Source organism: Camelus bactrianus, chromosome 20 (genome assembly GCF_048773025.1).
Source record: "Camelus bactrianus isolate YW-2024 breed Bactrian camel chromosome 20, ASM4877302v1, whole genome shotgun sequence".
NCBI classification, from domain to species: Eukaryota; Metazoa; Chordata; class Mammalia; order Artiodactyla; family Camelidae; genus Camelus; species Camelus bactrianus.
In genome coordinates this window covers 28,765,164-28,771,427 of record NC_133558.1, presented here as the reverse complement: position 1 = coordinate 28,771,427, position 6,264 = coordinate 28,765,164, and positions in this window count along the sequence as shown.

The following is a 6,264-nucleotide window of genomic DNA, read 5'->3' as shown; positions in this document are numbered from 1 at the left end:
ATCGTGGGCGTGGTTATGGGGGCGTGGCCCCGAGCTGGGGAACTGGGGCGCTGGACCGTGGGGAAAGCCTGGGGTCTTCTAAGAGCAGGATTTGGAGGTCTGGCCGCAGGAGAAGGAAGGGTCAGGAGTAGGGCGATAGCAGGAAAGCGGGGGAAAGATTCTAGTACTCAAAAAACAAACAAACAAAAAAGAATGGGGGTCGGGAGGAGAAACAGCACAAAAATATAGTGAAAAGAGTTGTAGCACTGGTTCCCCAGGGATCACCCAAAGGATGAAAGGCAGCTTTTCATCTTGCCACACGGAGATCGGCAAGACCCAGTCTCTTTGACCTTGACCAGCCTCATTTTCCACCTCTCCCAGGGACTTCAGTATTTCCAGTTATCTTGTTTTCAGGCCATCAGGCCTTAAAATGTTCAAACCCTCTCCTCCCCTTACATTATGAATTCCTACTCCTCCTTCAGCCCTCTACACAAATTGCCACCTCCTCCAGGAAGCCTTCCCCAATTTTCCAGGTTGGATTTTGTGCTCCTTTTGCTAAGTATCTCTAGCCACTTACACATAACTTCACTGTAGCTATCCCGTGCTATAATTATTTACATGCTCTGTCCCTTACTAAGCTGCTGCCCCTTCAGGGCAAAAACTATGTCTGATTGCATCTTCATATTCCCTAGCAGGTGCCTGGCACACAAGAAATACTTAACAAATAAATAGCATAGCATCCTCCAACACAATAGAAATGCTTCTGCCTCAGGGCTTTTATGTTTGCTATTCCCTGTGCCTGGAATGTGCTTCCTCCAGATATTTCCTCTCATTTGTGTCTCTGTTCAAAGCCTTCCCTGGCAGTCTATCTAAAACAACATCCAACATCCTCAATCACTCTCCCTTATCCTGTTTTAAAATTTTCTTTCATAGCAATTTTCATTATCTGACATATTTTTCTTTGTTTATTGACTATCTCCCACTAGAGTGCAAGCTCCAGAACTGGGACTTTTTCTGATTTGTTACTGTATCCTCAGTATCTAAAACAATGCCTGGCTTAGTGGGTACTCAATAGATGTTTATTGAATGAATAAATGACATGGAGATGAGTGATAGAGGGATTCTAGAATATAGTGATGGGGAGAAGGGGGTGAAAATACTGTACAACAGGGGAATGCACAAATGGAAGATATAGGTGCCCAAAGCCATATCAGGAATGGGAGGAAAGACTCAGCAAGGGAGGGAGGGAATAGGATGAGAGCCAGGTGGAATTCTGGAGCTGGGTCCTCAGGGAGCGGAGCTCTCCTGGGAAAGCCACAGCTCAGGTAGAGGAAATGGGATGGGCTGGAGCCTGAGGAGATTACTCAGATCTAAAGACAATATCCACCCCAAGCCCAGGCCTCTTTTGGCCAGATGGTTCCGGAGAAGCCTTAGCATCTGTTCCTCTGTAAATTATCCAGTGCTCCCTCCTGCCTGTCTTCTCTGGTGACAGCCGGAACAATTGTCCAGGAATTCCATCTGCTCCCCGGTCCTGCTCCCCTCCAAAGCTCATCAACATTGCAGAGTGGAGAGGTGTCCCATTTCCCAGGGCCTGTGGTTGGGGGCTGGGTCTGTCCCTTGATGGAGCTGGCCTCAAGCACTCACTCCTCTAACAACACAAACAAATAAAGCCTCAGCAGAGAATCCCAGGCCCCTGGAATTTAGTTCTCATCCTGTCCATGCTTTTCAATCTGATAGAACTTTTTATTAGTAGTAATTTAATAAAATTACACTAAATGAATCAATTACATTGATTCTTACAGAACTTTTCAAATAAGAGTTCCCATTCATTATACATTTCCACACAGTTCCCTTTAAATTGCTCACACAATACTTTCAAAATGTGACATTTGTCATGATATAAGACCACAAGCTCAGATTTTTTGTTTTAATGACTTTTACTGTTTACTGAAGGAAGAAATAAAAAAGAAAAATCCTCTCTCCACCTTTCCTGAAATTGTTTTGGGAGGAGGAAGGGAGGCTCATGAACTGCACAGTAAACATAGGGTATATAAATCTGAGAAGCAATTCAAGGTTATATTTTGTAAAAAAGGAAGGTACCAATAAACATAATATACCTTTGAAAAGAAAGGGAGTCCCAGTCTTCCAGCGTTTTTAACTTTTAGGTTATGTAAGGTAAAGTTCTTTTTCCTCTGAGGAGGCTGGTTGACCTCATCACTCCCTTCTCTGTGGATGCACAAATGCACGTGTGTGCCTACTGTTCCTCTGGCCACAGTTACATGATTGTTCACCATCGCTATAAGAGAACTATGAGAAAGGTGGTAAAGATTTAAGATCTCTTCTAGGCTTTCAGGGTTTTACGAAATAGGTGCATTTGTGGAAGAGTCAGGCTTACTACATTTTGATGGCAGTTTCCATATGATTGTGCCTTGGTGTCCACAGGGCTATGGGGGCTGTAGAGCCCACCTGCACAAACATGGTCAAGTATTTTCCAGAGCACAATCCACCCAGATCCAAGACAGTTCTTTCTTCTGATTTCATTCATGTAGATCCAGTCTCCCAGCTGGAATGAGTGTGTTTGTGTGGAGTCCAGGCTTGGCAGAGAGAAGAGAATAGAAGTGGGTCTTGGGATAAGACAGCAAGTTGAGCTCCAGGTATTGGAGGGAATTGCTGGGGAAGAAAGTTGAAACCATCCTGGGTTCAGCTCCATAATCCTTTGAACTGTTCATTGTGTCAGGTTAAAGGGCCCTAGCCCATGTGCAGCTGTTTCAGTTGCAATTGACATTATCTACTAATAGTTTTTTGTTCATTTTCTTGCTTTTCCATTTTATTTTATTTTATTGCTAAGTGCTTTATTTTTTAATTTTTATAAAGCTTTTTAAAGGTTACACTCCATTTACAGTCATTACAAATATCTACTAATAGTTTGAAGCCAGGAGGCTGCCTGTCTCTCTCATTTGACCTGACTGGACATGCTGAACCCTATTTGCATGGTTGTTTTGACAATGCTTTCAAAACCTCAAGAGGTGATAACTTCGTCTGCTTCCCTAGATTTAATTTCTACATATTTCCTAATTCTTCTGTCCGTTAATAGAAGTCCACAGCTGCCACCCTGGTGGGTAAGCTTTTATTATGTATAAATGTTTTTTTCCTAACTCTAGATTTTGAATTTGATGGGTGTCTAAGATGTGTAATTTTAAAGACCTTGAAACCTCGTGGAATCTTGCATTCCTTAATATTCTTAGAGCCACTTAACTCTTAAAAGAGACAATGAAGGCAGGAACTCAAATAAATATTTCTGTACCCAAATATGCAATAATGCTACTCATGGCAGCGTTATTACAACAGCCAAAAAGTGGAAGCAACCCAAGTGTAAAGGACAAATGGATAAACAAAATGTGGTATATACATATAAAGGAAAAAGGAAATTCTGGCACATGCTACAACATGGATGCACCTTGAAGACATGATGCTACGTGCAATAAGCCAGGGACAAAAGGACAAATGCTGTATGATCCTGCTTACATGAGGCACCTAGAGTAGTCAAATGCTTAGAGACAGAAAATAGAATGGTGGTTGCCAGGTGCTGGGGAATGGGGGATGGGGAGTTAGTGTTTAATGGGTATAGAGTTTCAGTTTGGGAAGACAAAAAAGTTCTGGAGCTGGATACTGGTGATGGTTGCCCAACAACGTGAATATTGGCAATCAATGTTAATGCCACTGAAATGTACACTTAAAATTGTCTAAAATGGGAAACGGTATATATTCATCCCATATATCTTTATATGATACCAAGTCTTGTTTTCTGGCTCCTGGTAGAGTCCCACTTCTGCCAGCTCTAAGGCAGGGGCTTGCTGAGGGCAGGGCTTGTCTCCCCACTCAGACTTTGGGCACCCTCAGGTGAAAAGCTGTTCCTCCCCTCTCAGACTTCAATTTTGAGTCCTGGGGAAGCTGGGAGGTTTTGAGTAGAGATATGATTTCATCTAACCTCTATCTTTTAAATAAACTTTTAATTTTGGGGTAATTTTAGATTTACAGGAAAGTTGCAAAAATAGTAAAGAGAGTTCCCATTCACCCAGTTTGCCCTAGTGTTAACACTATGCATTACCGTGGTACATTTGTCAAAACTATGAAGCCAACATTGGTACCTTGTGTAAACTAAACTCCAGACTTTACTCAGACTTCACCAGTTTTTTTACTAATGATATTTTTCTGTTTCAGGGTTCAATTTAGAATACCACATGGCATTTTGCTGGCTTCCACTTTATCATGATCACCCTGTCTGCTATAGGACAATAGAAGACCCATTAGGGAGCTGTTGTGGTGGTCCAGGCAAGATATAGTGGGGCTTAGACCCAAGTGTTAGAGGTCAGATTGTAGAAAGTTGACAAATTCTGGATGAACTTGGAGGCAGAGTCAACAATATTTGCAGGACACCAGATGTAAGAGAGAGGAGCGTTAAGTATGATGCCAAGGATTTTGGCCTAAAACACTTGGCCATTCACTGATATATCTAAGACTGGCACAGGAAGACTGTTTGGGGCTGGAAATCAGGAGCTTGCCTTTGGACATGCTAAGTCTGAGTTGCCCATTGGACAAAAAATCCAAGTGGAGATATTGAGTAGGCAGTTGGATACACAAGTCTGAATTTCAAGGATAAATCTTGGTTAGAAATATAAACTTGGGAGTCATTAGCTTATAGATAGTATTTAAAGCCATTAGACTGGAAGATACCATGAAGGAAGTGAGTTAAAGTAGAAAAGAGAAGAGGTCTGAGCCCTCTTGAGCCCTGGGACTGTGGAAGAAATTGGGAAGATGAGGAGGAAGCAAAGGAGACTGGTGTGGCCATTGTGGTAGGTAGAAAAGCTCGTGAGATTGATCCTAGAAGCCCAGTAAGCCCATGTATCAAATGCAGCTTACAGAGCTATGGAGATTAGGACTGAGAAGTCACTGTTGGATTTGGCAATGGTGAGGGCACTGGTGACCTTGACAAGAGTAATTCTGATGGAGTGATGGGGCCAGAGTGGGTCCAAGAGAAAATGAGAAGAGAGGAGGTGAAGACAGCAGATACAGACACATGTTTTTTGAAAAGTGTTCAGTAAAGGGGAGCAGAAAAATGTAGCTGGAAGAGAACATGGGATTGAGGGAAGTTATTTATGTTAAGACGGGAGAGGGGATGGTGTAAATGATCCCACAGAGAGAAAACTGATGAGGCAGAGTGGATGGGGAGAACTGCTGGAGCCCCATAGTGACACAGGTGAGAAGGGATGGGAATTCGTGCCCAGGTGGAGGGAGGGGTTCCCCTATGTAAGGATGCTGGCGGCACAGCTATGGTAACAGGAGGGAAGAGAGTATATGGAAACAGATGCAGATGGGCGGAGGAGGCGTGTGGAAATTCTCTTCAGATTGCTTCTATTTTCTTCATGAAGTTGGAAGCAAGACCACCAGCAGAGCAAGGGGGAAGGAGGAAGGGTTGGGGGTTGGAAGAGCTAAAAATAGTTGTCAGGGAGGCTGAGAGAGTGCACTGAACTGGGAAAACGCAGCACTGGTGATCAACACAAAGGGTGTTTGAGAGAACGAGTTTAAGTGAGACCCGTCAGCCTGGACATGTGTTTTTTCCAGCCTCATTCAGCTGCTTGGGTGCAGGTCAGAGAAGTCACCATGGTGGCGTTTTACCAGATGGATAGGTTTGGTGAGAGGGGCCAGGGAGTTGGTATATGCAAGGAGCTGATTATAATGAAAGACCATGGAATCAAAGCTGGGTAAAGAGGGATGGGTGGATGTGATAGGGATGGGGTTGCTGAAAAGGGGGTGAATCAATAGATGTGAGACAGGGCCAACTTATGAAGTACAATTCCTAAGGCCCCCAGTTCTTTTAGGGGCACACAAAATGTTTTAATTTAGTTTAAAATCAGAAGAAAAAAGTAAATATAATAAAAATGAATATATAATAATGAATCCAGTCTGGATTATATTCATCTTGATACCAAGGCAATGATAAAATAGTTTTTAATATTCTTTCAAAAGGAAGGGATTCATGAAGGCTAAGTGTCTAGGGCCCACAAAAGTTGTAATGTGACCTTTATGGGTGATCTTAGTGGGTCCAAGTTCAATATTTGTTGAATGTATTTATAATGGCAAAAAACTAAACACAACCTAAGTGTCCAGAATTCTTTGAGTCCAGGTACTATGGGCTGAAAAGATGGGAGCTGGTGATAGGAAAGTGTGATACTTAAAACTGAGATTATGGATTGTGTGAATCAATTGGTAATAACAAGGTTTGGG